The 16,441-nt window shown below is 34.5% G+C and overlaps 1 pseudogene; it reads left to right on the plus strand.

Annotated features, from left to right (window-relative positions):
* The first annotated feature begins 13,187 nt into the window (after nucleotides 1-13,187).
* LOC120211185 lies at nucleotides 13,188-15,746 on the plus strand (annotated as a pseudogene).
* The last annotated feature ends 695 nt before the right edge of the window (nucleotides 15,747-16,441 follow it).

Below are 16,441 nucleotides of genomic sequence, written 5' to 3' on the forward strand. Positions count from 1 at the left end.
ATCAAATTCTTCGCTGAACAAAAGGAGATAATTTCTCGAAAACAAGTGTGTCATCCTTTTTACATAAACAACATTCGTACCACTTTATTCCTATACTTTAAGCCAGATAAAAAAACATTTTTTGCACAAAAAGGCCATCTTTCATTGATGGAACCCGATGATCAATCAATAGAACAAATAATGTTACGCTGACAACAAGGCAAGCAATATCAACCACTCCACGTAAACACTTCCTCATGCCAGCTAGCAGCTTCACCCACGTAAGGTTAATAACAAAATTTCAAGCGCCGGAAAGTACACTTTTTGGGAGAACTTTACTTTAAAATGCTCCCAATTAGACAGGGATTAGTCTCAAGCCCAACTAGATTGTTTCATGTTTCAGAACAGACAATCAGTTCATAAGACAAGTGAATAGGAGAGCCCCTTCTAGTAGATCATATCCTAAAAACAAGCTCATTGTAATATTAAAATATTATGACACATAAAGCATCACAGAATTCAGTCCCAGCATGGTTTTCCATGTGTTTCCAAAGGCTACAAACATACAACAGCACGCAAAGCTCATATCATTAAATTGAAAAAGACACAAGACTTGCACATACCTTCTTAGGATTAAGCAAGTAGTCATATAATGTCTTTTCTTAGGATTAAACTGAATTACAAACTTTTTTGGTCATGTTATTTTCAACATTCTAGGATCTAGTACTTTATATTAGTCTTAGACAACTAACTCATGTCTCATTTCAAACGACGCCTATAATATATTTTTTCAATTGGTATAGATACCTCTATTTAAATAATGATATGCAAATCTTGAGTATCAATATCACTCCTATATTTATCAAGGTTCACCTAGAGTATCACAAGGAGTCATTTTTATGATAGCCATGATACAACAAATATTAAAGATACACTATTTTGTTCAAAATCAATGAAGAAATACTTGTAACTTAAGTCTGTATATAGATCTATATGAATTAAATTACCTTGATAGTCTGGTTTTAAATGGTCTCGCTATGAATACCTACCTGCATAATATAAAAAGATATCTTCTTAAGTGTTCACTATGATTAAAATATTCCAAGAAACTTTGAAGATAGAGAACGACATTCTACATCAAGGCTCGAAAGGACTCCAAAGAAAGTTAAAAGAGTAAGCTTTCAATTGATTAACAATCCAATATAACGAACCAGTAGATCATATAATGATTTGTCACTTTACAATACTAACCCAATACAACAAACATTAGGAAAAATAATTATAAACCACTTTCATCGTTTATGTTAATGTACTTTGAAATTAGAAATTTAAAAGTTTAATTTTTTTAAGATTTCCCATGTTGAACCACACAAGTAATTTTTTTCAGACCCCAAAGTTGCCAACTTTATAAACTACAAAGGATTAGCACTTATGGTTTATGCAGCTACAAGTAACACTATTTTTCATAAAGTATTGTTGCCAAACACATATATCCAACATTAAAAAATGAAAACTTATGCATTCTTGAAATCCAATTATAGGAAATATGTTAAAAATAATATGTCCAACATAACAGTCACTCGCAAGATCAAAACCTGTTGCAACAGATTACTATTAATTCAATCAAACAAAATCCTAAAATAAAGGCGCTAATAACCAAGGAGTAATGCACATGCAAAATCGTTGACATGGTCATCATCCACTAGGAAACAGAAAGCATTACTTAAATAGCCATTGCAGAAACATGGACATTCAAAAGAAAGATTATGAAATGCTTCTAAAACAGTAGTAAAATTCTTAAAAGTACATCTTTTACTGTTAAGCAGACTCAACGAGGAACTATCTTCGTTGCCTCCCAACTTATCCCTTACAGAATGCTTAGATCCAACAACAGGATAAGAATAAAAAGGATCAACATCTGATGTAGCTCCCGATCTCTTCACAACCTAGAGCAATATAATCAATAAAGTTCAGATTCACAACAAGCCAATATATACAAACAAAAAGGAACTACACTAACTTTTCCATAAAAAGGGGGCGGGGGACTTAAATTTTGTAAAAACAATTAACTGAAATTTTTACCAAGATAAACTAAATCGTTCGAATTCGAACTGAATGCAACTCATTCAAATGAAAATTTCTGCTAATTTCAAGTTTATTTCCTACATTTAACCCTAAACCTCAAACAAAAACTAACCTCTGTAACTACTACGAAATGTGGGGAAAATGAATAAAAACAAAATTTCATGCTTTCATGGATTTGTGCGTACAAGTGAGAGAAGAAAGAGGAGGATGAATTCATCAATTCATACAGCAAGTTGGAAGCAATAGTTACATGTTTATTTCTAAACTTAAAAAAAAAATTACCTCAGTGACCGAAAATGCCTTATAATATACGATTTTAACCAACTTTTTTTTGGATTTACGAAAATGACCAACAAATTCGCAACGCGAACTACAATTTCGCAACCCAGTTTCCAAATTCGCAACGCGAATCTGTGAATCGCAACAAAGAAGTCAAATTCGCAACGCGTTTGCCAAATTCGCAACACTGAATTTCAAATTCGCAACACGAATTTAATTTCGCAACAGGTTTTAGTTTCGCAACACAAATCTTTTGGGTATATAACTACGCAGCAGCAACAACACATAACCTAAATCCCTAAATCGTAACTCATTCCATCTCCATCTATCACTCTCTCCGGCGACATCCGTTCCTATATCCAACGACATCCTTCCCCATCTCTAATTTTTTTTTACATAATTTTATTTCTATATAATTTTTCAATGATTTCTCTCCCATATTATCAACTATCAACTTAATAAAGGTATGTTTTTTCTCTAAGTTAGTGATGATATGTAGTTTATAGCTCGTTTGTTTAGTAAATTAATTTACAATTTGTAGAATGAAATCATCTAATGTTGATCATGTTTGGATAGATTTGTGTTTTGGAGGGTCATGGGAGAATGTTCATGGTGTTTTACAATATGTGCCTTTACTCATGAATCTTCAACTAAATCTGTCATTAAAAAAGTTAACTTATGAAACTCTAATGTTACGTGTTGCAAAGAAATTGAATTTAGAGCCTCTAAGTGGATTTAGGCTATCTTATCAGAGAAAATGTAAAGTTTATTTGTTAACTGACAATGAAGATGTTGAACGATTCATTGCTTACATTAGTGTTTAGCAAGAAGATGATGTTACATTGTATGTTGTTGAACCTAGAAGTAGTGAAGTTTGGTCAGTAGCGGGTAGTAATCAACTAAGTTCTTCAACCCCAGTTTATGGTGCTCACAATGTACAACGTTGTTATCAACCTAAAAATTTAATGGTTCCACCACAATTTCATCACCAAGAAAATTTTGTTTCACCACATTTCCAATACCAAGCACAATCTCAAAACCCACAACCTTTTCCTAATCCAAATCCCAATCAACTTTCAGCACCAAATTTCGGTTTTCGTATTGACCAGTTAGATGATTATGAGCCAATAGAAAAAATTGTGAGTACTAGTCAGTATTCAAAATTTGATCTTGGTCAATACCCGGACTTTGATCTTGGTCAATACTTGGATTTTGATGTTTCAGAAGAAGAGAAACAGACCTGGTGTAATGATTTTGATATTGGTCAATACCCGAATTTTGATAATGAAACAGCCGCTGCTGAAGAAGATGTTGTTGATGATAATGAGGAGGAAGTTACTACTGTGAATGAACATGTTGAACATCCATTTTGTAATTCATATAACCCTGAATAAGAAAAAGAAGAAGAAAAAGTCCCCGAAGAAAAGAAAAAGAAGAAAATTCCACGAGAGTATAATTAGAATATGCCAGAATTACTTCAGATACCGGAAGAAGAGTTGGTAAAGATAGCAGTTGAGTGTTACACAAAAGTTATTTGTATCACGAAAGATGATTGTTTTGATACAAAGGAAGACTTGAAGATAGCTTTGTATACGAAATGTGTGGAAGATGGCTATCAACTAAAAGTTAACAAATCAAGCAAAGATCGTTTCGAAACAAAGTGTATGATTGACAAAAACTGTACGTGGCGTATGATTGCGAAGAGGATAAAAGATTGTGAAATATTTCAAGTTAGGACTTTAATTGATAAACATACATGTTCAAGAACCCAAGTTTTTCCTCACCATAGACAGGCAAACAAAAAGGTGTTGGGTGGTTTTCTGGCCGAGTTAATGTTTTTGAATAGCAGAGTATATCGGGGACATGAAATTATGACTAACATAAATGCTCAGTTCAAGATTAGTGTCTCATATTCTCAAGCTTGGAGAGCCAAATGTTATGCCTTGGAATTGTTGAGGGGGTCTCCAGAAGCATCGTTTGCCCAACTGTCAGCTTATTGTCACAATTTAAAGTTGAAAAATCCTGGGTCGGTAACTCATATCAAAACAGATAGAGATGGACGCTTTGAGTTGCTGTTTATCGCCATTGGTGCTGCGGTTAGTAAATCAATATAATTTTGTTGACTCATTTTTGTTAGTTACATGCATTTCACATTTAAATGATTATATATGTCTTGTGTATATTATTTTGTAGATTCGTTCGTTTATTACTTGCATGCGCCTAGTTATTATAGTTGACGGAGCACATTTGAAAAGTCGATATCTTGGAGTAAACTTATTAGCAGTAGCCATGGATGCTAACAATGGGATACTACCAATAGCTTACGGGGTTGGTAAATCTGAAACCTCTGATTCATGGACATGGTTTATGGGGCATCTTAGGGATTGCATAGGTCCTATTAGCAATCTGACAATCATATCCGATAGGGCAAACTCAATTGACAACGCTGTTAGAAGGTGTTTCCCAGATGCTTTTCATGGACTTTGTGGTGTTCATTTGTACAGAAATCTAAAATCAAGGTCTGCTTGTATAAAAAATCACAAATGGACATACTGACGTTTTACAATATGTTCGTTTGTTGTGGCGCGGTCTCGTCTCTGATCATTGTAACTTTGAACTTTTTTGGCTTCTTGTTTCCATAATTAGTCCAATAATCAATTGCATTCAAGTATTTCGCCAAATGAGCGTTCCAAACTTTTTTGGCTTCTTGTTTCCAGAATTAATCCAATAATCAATTGCATTCAAGTATTTTGCCAAATGAGCGCTCCATCCCTTACAAATAGTATCACTCAAATCAGATAATGGTATGTAATTTAACATGTTGTCATATACTATTGTCTTCAGGGATGGGAGCTGAATCTCGAGGAGAAGCCAATGACGACGTTCCAAAATAGGGATAAACACTTGTAATTATAAATAATTGCGCACATCAAATAAAAGACGTTCCAAAACAGGGATAAACACCTTTAAAATATTCAAAAAAATAAATACTAACCTTATCGACCTCCCACCACACAGGATAAAGTTTAGCTTTTCCATTACCCAACCATATATAAAGCATCTCTCGGATCCTTCAAGTGAGCTACGTGAAAAGACGTCGGTATAATAGTCCATCGAGTATTTTTTATTTTCTTCAATTTCCTTATTATTAGAAGACGTGACACCCATGCATCAATATGTTTTTTTATAAAAAAAAATACATATATTAGTGAATTTATTAATAAATTTAAAAAAAATTATCAAAATGCAATATAAGAAGAATATAAGACTTACCACCCCTTCGAGATAACCATTATCTTCAACCCCTAATAAAATACCCCACCAAGATCGATCAAGAAACAAATGAATAACATTGTCGAGTTTGCATATGTCAAAATAACACCCCTTTCTCCGCTCATGTAGATAAAAATCAACTGCGGTCTTAGCCCAAAGGATATTATCCGTAATTATGGTCGATAGTGTTCCCCTCTCCTGCTGAGGAATGGTATTGGCCGGTAACACATACGAAAGCCAACTCGCATCCATCATATCGGGCACGGGAGGGGGTTTATCAATATGTTGACATATGACGCCATGTGAATCGGGCTCTTGAACAGTGGGAGGGACCTCTTGAACGATGACAAGGGCCTCTTAAACGGTGGGAGGGGCCTTTTGAACGATGAGAGGAGCCTCTTGAACGGTGGGAGATGCCTCTTGAACGATGACAGATGCATCAGGCTTCTTTTTACGGAGTCTTGACACTAGTGGGGTGAAAAGAGACGTAATGGCACGTGCACGATGTCTGATGCGTGAACCCCATCGTGCAAAAAAAACCCGACGTAAAGCATCTACCTTATCGGGCCGCTAAAAATAAATTAATACATAAATCAGTAAATAAATAAATAAATAATGCCAAAAAAAGGTTATTTGCATTTTAGTATAGTATTAAACAAATTTACCTCATTGCGTAGAGTATGAACCTCATTCTGCAACGATGAAACAATCTCACGTAGAGCGGCTACCTTATCATGTAAAGTAGATACCTAACCACGTAGTACACTATTGTCATCGCATAAAACATCCACCTCATCACGTAAAGACCGTACCTCATCACGTAGCGCACCATTGTCTTCACGTAAAGTACCGACCTCATGACGCAAAGCACCGACCTCATCACATAACTCCCCTAACTCATCCCGTGGAGGTGGAGAACAGAGAGATACATGTCGTGGCCTCTTTTTCGGTCGCCTATCATGAGGTGATGGTGGAGAAGAGGCTCGATGATGTGATGGGTAAGTGATGGTGGAGGTGGAGAAGAGGCTCGATCAGGTGATGACTTCGGGTGTCGAGATGTAGAATCGGCCCGATCAGGTGATGGCTCTCGAAGTAGGGGGTGCTCATCATCCGTCCCATCAAAAAACCGCTTACTAGCTTGCCACCAATCAGTGGCAAGCTCAACCTCTATGGGTGTCAACCTCTTTAATGGATAGTTGGCCTTCTAACAATATAAAAGCTCAAACAAAGTTAAACGTGTACTAGTACTTGTTTTATATATAGTATTTGTGTGTTAACTTACATCATTCATCGTCGTATATGGTAGTAACTCTTCCCAATCCAACAGGCGGATCCTCCTCCAGGTAATAGCCCTAGGAATATCAATTGAATTTTTTATCGCATATGTCCGCATGCTAGGGAAAACCTCAAATATCCAAATCTGCAAACAATATAATACACAAACATCAGTAATTGTTAAATAATTAATTATAAATTTGGAAACATTATAAAGAAATTCTTACCTTAAAGGCTCAAATAAAGCATGCCAAAGTGTATTTAGAACCATCGCCCCGCAAACTTTTTCGGTCCTCAAAGGCAGACGACAACTTCTTCCAGGTAGTTTTCCATAGATATGAATCCCACGGAAACAAGTTTCATACATTTAGGTCCTCTACCAATAATATTAGGTCCTCAGAAATAGGTTGTCTGCCCTCTTTGCCTAAAAAGTCGGCATGCAAAAGTAATAAATGGCATACTCGGACAACATCAAGGTCATCCATCCGAGTAAAACCATCTTTAACAAATAATCTCTTTAAGTCGTCGACATGTAAACTCGGCTTCGACTTTGCCAGCTCAGGAAAAACCCGAGATAACCATGATGGGCGGGAGATATGACTAGTGTACCGGGTTACTTCATCGTGTCCGAAGCGTAGACCAGTAATTAAGAAAAACTCCTCCCGCCCAAAACAAGTATACGCCGGAGGAAAATGAAACCATATCTCTTCATCACCATGTTGTATCCTCTCAGGTAGATCGTTAGTCATGGTCTGAAGAAACAAATGTGTCAACATAGCATCTCCACCCGGATGTTGTACTTTCAGCCATGGCCCGAAGCAAGTATCCTCAAACAATTTTCTTTGTAGAGGTGTAAGCGTCGACGTAATTTTAGTGGCTAGGCTTAATTTATTCCTTAAGGTCAATTGAGCCGAAAAAAAATTCTACAAAAACAATAAACATACCAAGTTAGATATACCAAAAACTACAAATTATACACTATAAACAGACATGATATTAAACAGTGAAAGCAAAGCCAAATATAATTTAAACTAGCACGGTATTCACCCAAGTCATTATTCCATCATAGTTCACAAAATGCATCAGATAACATTCCAGAAGTAAGAACTTATAAAACATTTAAAAGGACAACATATAGGTTTAGTGCAGGTTCAAGGACAACATAAAGAGTAGTAGTTTATTCTTGAAACTTAAATTCGCAACACTGTGAAGTTAGTATTTGTCTTTGTTTTTTGGTTGAAGTAATGCAATGCATTCAAGTTTCAATTTGCAAAATAAGAATAGTTTCTAAAACTTAAATTCGCAATGCGAAAATGAAAATCGCAACGCGAAAGTTTCGCATTGCGAATTTAAGTTTCAAAAATTATTCTTCTGCAAATTGAAACTTGAATGAATTGCATTTCTTCAACAAAAAGACAAAACAAAGACAAATACTAACTTCATAGGGTTAAAGACTAAACAGTTTAGCAGTATTGGCAGCAATCGAATGAATTTACTAAGCAATCTAAGTGAAATGGTTAATCTATATATTGAAATTACCAGTAAATTTATCATCAATATAAGAAAAATCTAATAATAATACAAAAATTTCAAAATAAAAATAAGAGATTAAAAAAGCTAACCCTCGGTGGTAGATTTTCCATTTCTGACCATGAATGGTTGTGAGGGTTGCTATGAGAGATGGAGATAGACGGCTTTCGTCGGAGATGGGGACGGATTACGTCGGAGATAGAGACGGATGTCGCTGTAGAGAGTGAGAGATGGAGATGAGATTGAGTTGTGATTTAGGTTTTTAGGTTATGATTTGCGATAATATTGTTTACATTTGTGTTATGAAATTAATATTGCGAAAATAAACGCGCTTTGACTTATGTGTTGCGAATTTGACTTTTTTGTGTTGCGAATTTGACTTCTGTGTTGCGAATTTAACTTATGTGTTGCGATTTACAAATTCGCGTTGCGATTTACATATTCGCGTTGCTAATTTGGAAACTGGGTTGCGAAATTGTAGTTCGCGTTGCGAATTTGTTGGTCATTTTCGCAAATCCAAAAAAAGTTGGTTAAAATCATATATTATAAGGCATTTTCGGTCACTGAGGTTATTTTCTCTAAAAAAATACAACGTGTCTTTTAAATTTATTTTGGAATGCCTAAACAGAGAGAAAGGGAGAGGCACATGATGGCGTTGGATATCGTGGACGCTGGCGAGGGCAGTCGATGGAAGACTGTGATATTTAAGAGAAATGGAGGAAATCGGTAGGGTTACAGGGAAACCTCAAATAAATAGGGAGAGTTTTGGGGTGGGTGCTAGGCTTCTGGTAAGGAAAATAGCAAGTATTATACCTTCTTAGGATTAAGAGTAGAGTTTCGACAAAGTTAAAATTTTCCAAGGCAGCGACCGTGTAGGTGATGATGAGCAGCAGCAGGAAATGACCCTTCAAGCAACGACGAGCAGAAGCAGTTGAGTACTGGGCAGCGACGGTGTAGGTGGTGACAGATTCGAATGGCACGGGGAGCATTTGTTTTCGATGAAATTAGGTTTAGAATGAGATTTCAAGGGGGGGAAATGCTCGCGCAGGATTTAAGTAACAATTACGACGTTTGTAATTCAAACGCAACTATAGTTATACTCTATTGTGACATTTTTTAATAAACGCAACTAATGTCCATATATATTGCGGCGTTTATGTCTAGAAACGCCATAACAATTCAAATATATTACGGCATTTGGTATAAAACGCCACTATATATTACACCTATTGCGGCGTTTGTTATAAACGCCAATAATATCTAAATTTTTGCGGCATTTTTATTTAAAAACACCACTAAAATACAAATATGTTGCGGTGTTTGTTAGAAAAATGCCACTATATATTAGACCTATTACGGCGTTTGTAAAAAACGCTGCTATTGTACTACTCATTAGCGGCGTTTTTAGATATAAACGCCGTAAAAGGTGTAATATATAGCCAAAAATGTCGCTAAATACCTTTACTTATATAAGATTAATATATTTTAAAAATTTCATTTCTTCTATACGTAACCTAAAGTTACAACCATACATTTTAATTAAGACAGAAGTACTTATGCATAACTATTTAACAACAAAATACATTATTAATTTAGAAACATTAAAGTACTTATGCATAAACAGTCTTCATCATATTATTCAGTACAATTTAGTCTTCATTGCTCCTTCGTGGGGAATGGACATAGGAAAGTTGTTTTCCTTGTTTGACGACGCATCGTTAAGTTTTTCCTCCGTGTAAACTCTATATGGAGAAACTCTTCATCCATTTCACCAAATAAATCTCCTACCTCCGGTTGACCAAGAAGACTCCTTGCGCGCTTCAGTGCTTCACTTGAAACAGATAACGACCCTCCACCTACAATATAAAACTTGATTAGAGGTGGCTTGGGAATTGAATCAAACATTAAAATAAATTTAAATAGATGATATAAACGTTTACTTGGAGTAACAGTAGAGACAACATCGTCTTCATTGAGGATCGATATTGCTTTTGCAATTGAAGATTCTTTCAATGCCATAGAGTTACCAAATTCGATTCTAAACATAGGGTATTTATCCATTTCTCTATCATCGTTCTCAATAAGCTTCGAAGATCCTACATGCGTACGATCTATGAAATTTGAGTGAGCGTACAAAAAGGGAAATATAGCGGCATAAAGATTCATAGAATATTACCTTCAAGTAGGAGATCGACCATGGAAGGGTATGGAGCAATATGAGTTCCTTTTGAGTCATCATCGAGTTTCGACGGTGAAACTGGACCGATAGCCTCCCAACGATAATTTGATCCATCGTTAGAGCAAAGACGCCACGTAGACATTCCGATGATAATTTCTCTTACAAAAAGGCAAGACCTGCTCTTTTTTCCTCAAATATGTTAGTTTTCTAGGTTTTCCCCAATTTCAGAATACCAACCAAAAGAAAAATGAAAAAAGATCATTAGTGATAAGAGGGATCAAACCGTGAAATTATGTTATAGTTCGTCGGTGAGAGGGCCGATTTGGTCGCCGGGATAGACAAAAGACGACGTCGCTTGGAATCATGTGAGGGTCGTTGTTGTACCAGAGAAGAAACTATGAGGGAATAAGAGTTGAAATGATTTTAGGGTTTGGGTGGGAGAAAAGAAAAGACAATATATTTAACATTTTGCGGCGTTTTTAAAAAACGCCACTATATCACATGTTTTTTGTGGCGTTTATACAAAAAAATGCCACTTAAACCACCATATTACGGCGTTTAATATATAAACGCCGCTAATTTACCACTATATTACGGCATTTATACCACAAACGCAGCTACATTAACACTCTATTACAGCGTTTTAGCTGAAACGCCGCTATTTATTAACATTTCTGTGGCGTTTGTCTAAAAACAACGCAAAAAATATTCTTAATTGCGGCGTTTGTTGAAGAAACGCCACTATATCCATCATATGGCGGCGTTTTTAACAAAAACGCCGCTATATTTATACTCTATTGCAGCGTTTTCACAAAAAACGCCACTAAAGTCTCAATTTGTGGCGTTTGGATTGAAAACGCTATTATATGTAACACTTTTGTGGCGTTTTATCTCCAAACGCCGCTAAAAACGCCCTACAGAACAATTTTGTTGTAGTGAAAGTTACGTATTCGCAGTACTCGAACACTGCTTTGTTTTCTTCCATTTTGGTCACTACTTGTGTATGATTTGTTTCCTTGTATTTTTATTTAATGCAATTTGATCATGATTATGTTTTTTAATTTGTGCAATGCCTTAATTTTAACTTTAAAACATTTTTATATGTTATATATTATATAGGCTAAACCAAAACTTAAATCTAGGCCCATTGAGAATATGATAACACTTAAATTGCTAAAAAAATCTAATATATTATTTATAATTAATTTAAGATTTTAATATTTTTAAAGTAAGTTTATTTATTTTATGTTTATTTATTAATGATTATATTTATGAAATTATATTTAAAATGAAATTAAAAAAAATATCAATCATACCTGAACTCTCGAGCATAATTTAAAATTAAAAAATAAATTTATAATTTGAATCTTAAATATTTTTTCTTATGATTATAATTTGAATATTAAATTATTTTTTAATGATTTCATATATATAATCATTAAAAAATAAATATGAAAACAATAAATTTAGTCATATTCTCAATTGGCCTAAATGTAAGTTCTCACTTATCCATTTTTATTTTGTCTATCATTAACTATAATATGTATAATATTATAATTGATTCCTAAATATTAGATTTAGCTTATTGATTAATGCTTGCTTGGTTACTAATTCATTTTGGATTCAAATCCAATTAAGTTATTTTAATTATTTTCTGCTTAAACTTGAACAAGTTATATAACATATGTATTATCTCAATAACAAACGTAAGAATTAGCTTAGTGGTTAAGGCATGTGCAGGTTGTTACCCTTGTGTGTCAAAACTTATCTTTATTTATTTTCACTTCAATTCAAAAGGTGACACATGTCACCTTTTGATTTGATTGAAAATTGATTAAATTTATTAAATTAAAATTAAAAAATCCTCTTATTAGATTGTGACATGTGTCACATTTTGATTGGAGAAATAAATTTATTAAATCTAATCGGAATTCGGACCTAATTAAAAATTAAGAATTAAAGTTAATCTCGGTGATCAAATTGATTAATTTCAAAATCTAGGGGATTTAATCTATAAATTTAATACATGACTAGAATAAAAGATTTTAAATTTAATGTTCAAATTAAGGCATTAGACAAATTAAAAATAGAATCAAGATCAAATTGCAATAAATGAAAATCCAAGAAAATAAATCATATACAAGTAGTGACCAAAATAGAAGAAAACAAAGTCGGGTTCCAGTGTCACGAATATGTAACTTTACAAGGACCCGTGTCCTAATTATACTAATTTTATTAACAATCACGATCCGTTATTCGAGTGTATTAAACTATTTAAATAGTTTAGTGGTCATATTGACGTAAATTTAAAAATGTTGGTTATTTCGAGATTAATCATCATAGTTGGATGATCATTTATGTAATTGACCCTTTTTTATAATTATCATTATTCGATTAATTCTAATTAAATTTTATAAAAAGTATTATAAAAATTGTCTAATTCATTTTTTTTTCAATTGACAGTATCAAATTTTATTTAATTATAAAAATTTACCCATCTAGCAATTCATGTTGAAAATGACATTGAAGACCTAATCCATAAGAAACAAAAAGAAGATTGACATCGTAAATCACAATTCCACGTTATTCCAACCGATCTATATGTATTTCACCAGCAAACAATCAGAACCGTCACCGAAATTCTCAAAGTACAATCTAAAAAACTCCCATCCTTTCTCCCCCAAAAGAAGAGAGCATGAGGAAACGAACCCTTTACGCATGGGGAGTCGCTATTCTCTGTTTCGTGTGTTAATGATCGTCACGCCAGCTATCCCCCAGTCTCAAGAGTACCACAATTTCGCCGATCAACGCCAATTCTTCGGTAATTTCACTTCACCCTCATTATTCTTTGCTTTGTTTTTCAAATGATATGAATCTCAGAAGAACAACACCCCAAAAGCTAGCTATTACAGTACAACACCTAGGTCCCTTAAACCCACAAAAAAGTCTCAGTTTTTCTATGATTCAAGTCCTATTCCTTGCTTAGGATCATAGGTGGGTGATTGAAGAACTATGGTCAATTTTTGTTACTCGTTATCGAAAAGTGAAAACTTTAATCAGTAATTAGTATTTTTTTTCTTCTTCCTTTTAGCAATTGGGTTAATACCCACAGTTTAAATCACGTTGGCTATTCAGATAGTTACACTTACAAGCTTAGAATTACGACTCTAATGGTGCTTATTATTGTTGCTTTTGCAGGTATACCGAATACGTTAAACGTTTTTCGAATTTCCCTTCCTAGTTATTGGTGTTATGGGTCTCGTATTGTGTTATTATAACTATTTCGAGTTAAGGTAAGTTGGGTTCTTCTTTTTCAAATTATAATTGTGTTTTGTAGCTGGAGAAGTTATGTGGTCTGTCATTGTTATTGAGTTTTACGCCTGTGATAAAGTTTGCAAGGTGAACTGTGGGTTGGACTTGTTTTTTCATTGGTGTGGCTGCTGTTGGGGTTGGTTCCTCGTACTATCATCTCGACCCGATGATGCTCGGCTTGTGTGGGATAGATTGCCGGTCAGTTTGTTTGGCCTTGATGCATGGTAGTCTTTGGAATGTTCTTGTTTTAACAAATTCTTTAATCGTGTTGTGTATAGATGACAATTGCATTCACATCGATCATGGCAATATTTATCATTGAAAGAATTGATGAGCTGAAGGGAACAGTTTCCATCATACCACTGCTGCTGGCTGGTGTAATCAGTATCTTGTACTGGAGGCAAGCATGCTGCTTAATTCTCCTTTCTTTCGAAAAAAAATAGTTTCTTTTGTCACAGTCCATATCTTATACTGGACTCGATTCTCTGTTTTGTAGATGAGCTTCTTGCCTTGGTCCTTTGAAATAAATGATTTGGCGTCAAATCTGAAAATGAATTCCCCCCCTTCCTTTTTTGCTGTGGACTAGTTTGAATAGAGACTAGGCCGATGTTAAATGTTAATTTAGTTGTAGTTTGAATCAATGATGTCTTATGATAATGTGCTTTTGGGGTTTAAATGTGAATTGGATTTTGATATTTTTGGTGTCTACTGATCCATTGAAGCTGAGTTCTGAGATTTTACAGCGTATTTCCTTATGCTAGCTAGTTTGACATGTCTTACAACAGATTTTCTGCTGCAGGTTGTTCGATGATCTCCGACCTTATGCCGTCGTCCAGTTTGTTCCTTGCATTGTCATCCCCCTCATGGCTATCTTGTTGCCACCAATGTACACATTCTACATATTGGCTTTGGGCAGCAGGTTTGTTCTTTTCGGGCTATGGCCTTTGGGTTTCCAAATATATGATATGCATATGCATCTCTAACATAAATCTACAATTGCAGTATTCTATCTTTTAGCAAAGATAGAAGAAGCCATGGATAAAGTAATATACGAATGGACTCATCATATTGTAAGTGGGCACACCCTTAAGCACTTGTTTGCTGCCATGGTTCCTGTGTTTTTGACACTCATGCTGGCTAAGAGGACGACTGAAACAAACAGGTATTTTTCTTGTTGTTTGTACACCATCTTATGGTGTCAAAGATTGTAACTTTGCCCTTAAGTTTGACTAAATGGTCATTTTGGTCCCTATTCTTGTTCCAGAACATTTTGACCCCAACATTTCTAAGTAGTCGCTTTGGTCTCTCTATTCTTCTTTTTGGAACATTTTGGCCCAGCGTTATACTTTAGGACAAAAAGCATTCTATCTTGGAACGTTGACCGTTTGTTGACTAACGGTTTCATAAACGTTAGGGTCTTTCTGTTCCAAATGAAACGTTGGAATCAAAATGCTCCGAAAAAAGATTATGGATCAAAGTGACTAGTCGTTGGGGCATTTTATGTCATTATGCCTTTAATATTTTTCTTGTGTAAATATCTTTGTAATGTTATATTCATGCAGGATAAGCCTACTGAAGACGTGGAAGGTTTCATGGACAAAGGTGAAAGAAAATGGTTCCACGGTGGAAAGTCGTGAATATACCTACACCACTGTTCAATCCGAGGATTCACGATCACATTGACCTGCAACCCTATTTTCTTTCTAACCAGATACATACACTCATGTAACGAGAAAGTTGAACAAATATGTTTGCAAATTTGAACAATATGTTACTCCAAAAACTGCCATGTTTGTAAATACTTGCATAGCAAAAAGATCTTATTTGGTTCAAATATGCTTCAAGTCCTTGTGATATTTATACATTTGAAATTTAAAATTTTAAATGTAATTATTTTATTAAATTTGTTGACACGATATTTTGAAATTTAAAAAATTATTTTTTTCAATTTTTATGTGATATTTTAATGAATTTAAAATTAACAAAAATATTTAAATAATGTTAATAATTGTATTTAAAATTTTAAATTAAAAATTAAAGAGAGAAATCTTAAAAAATATATACAAAGACTTGAATATGTTCTTACATTCTTTCTTAAGCGTTGATGGCTTGTGTTTGCGTTTTTTACACCGTTTGCCCTTTTATGTTTCTTCCATTTTAGAGATTCAGTTGTGCAATTGAGACTTTTAAAGAGCCTAGTATAAGCAAAGGGGTGGTGGTGCAGTTGGCTAGCGCGTAGGTCTCATAGCTCGTGAGTCATCCTGAGGTCGGGAGTTTTAGCCTCTCTCACCCCATAATTTTTTTTCCTCATCTCTCTCCAGTCCTGTATTGCACTCAGTTTTTTAATGGATTGCAAACTTTGTGGTTGCTTCCTCCATAACCAGCTTAATTGAGGAGAATGCTTAGACTTAGAAACATACCAGAAAAGGTTTCAGAAAGTGTGGAACTTAAAGTTTTCATTACCAACCGTCACTATTCATTTATAGCTTCACAAAAAATGCAGTGGTAAATTTTTTTTGGGAGATCATT

This window comes from Hibiscus syriacus, unplaced genomic scaffold (genome assembly GCF_006381635.1).
Source record: "Hibiscus syriacus cultivar Baekdansim isolate YM2019G1 unplaced genomic scaffold, ASM638163v2 tig00109971_pilon, whole genome shotgun sequence".
Classification (NCBI taxonomy): Eukaryota; Viridiplantae; Streptophyta; class Magnoliopsida; order Malvales; family Malvaceae; genus Hibiscus; species Hibiscus syriacus.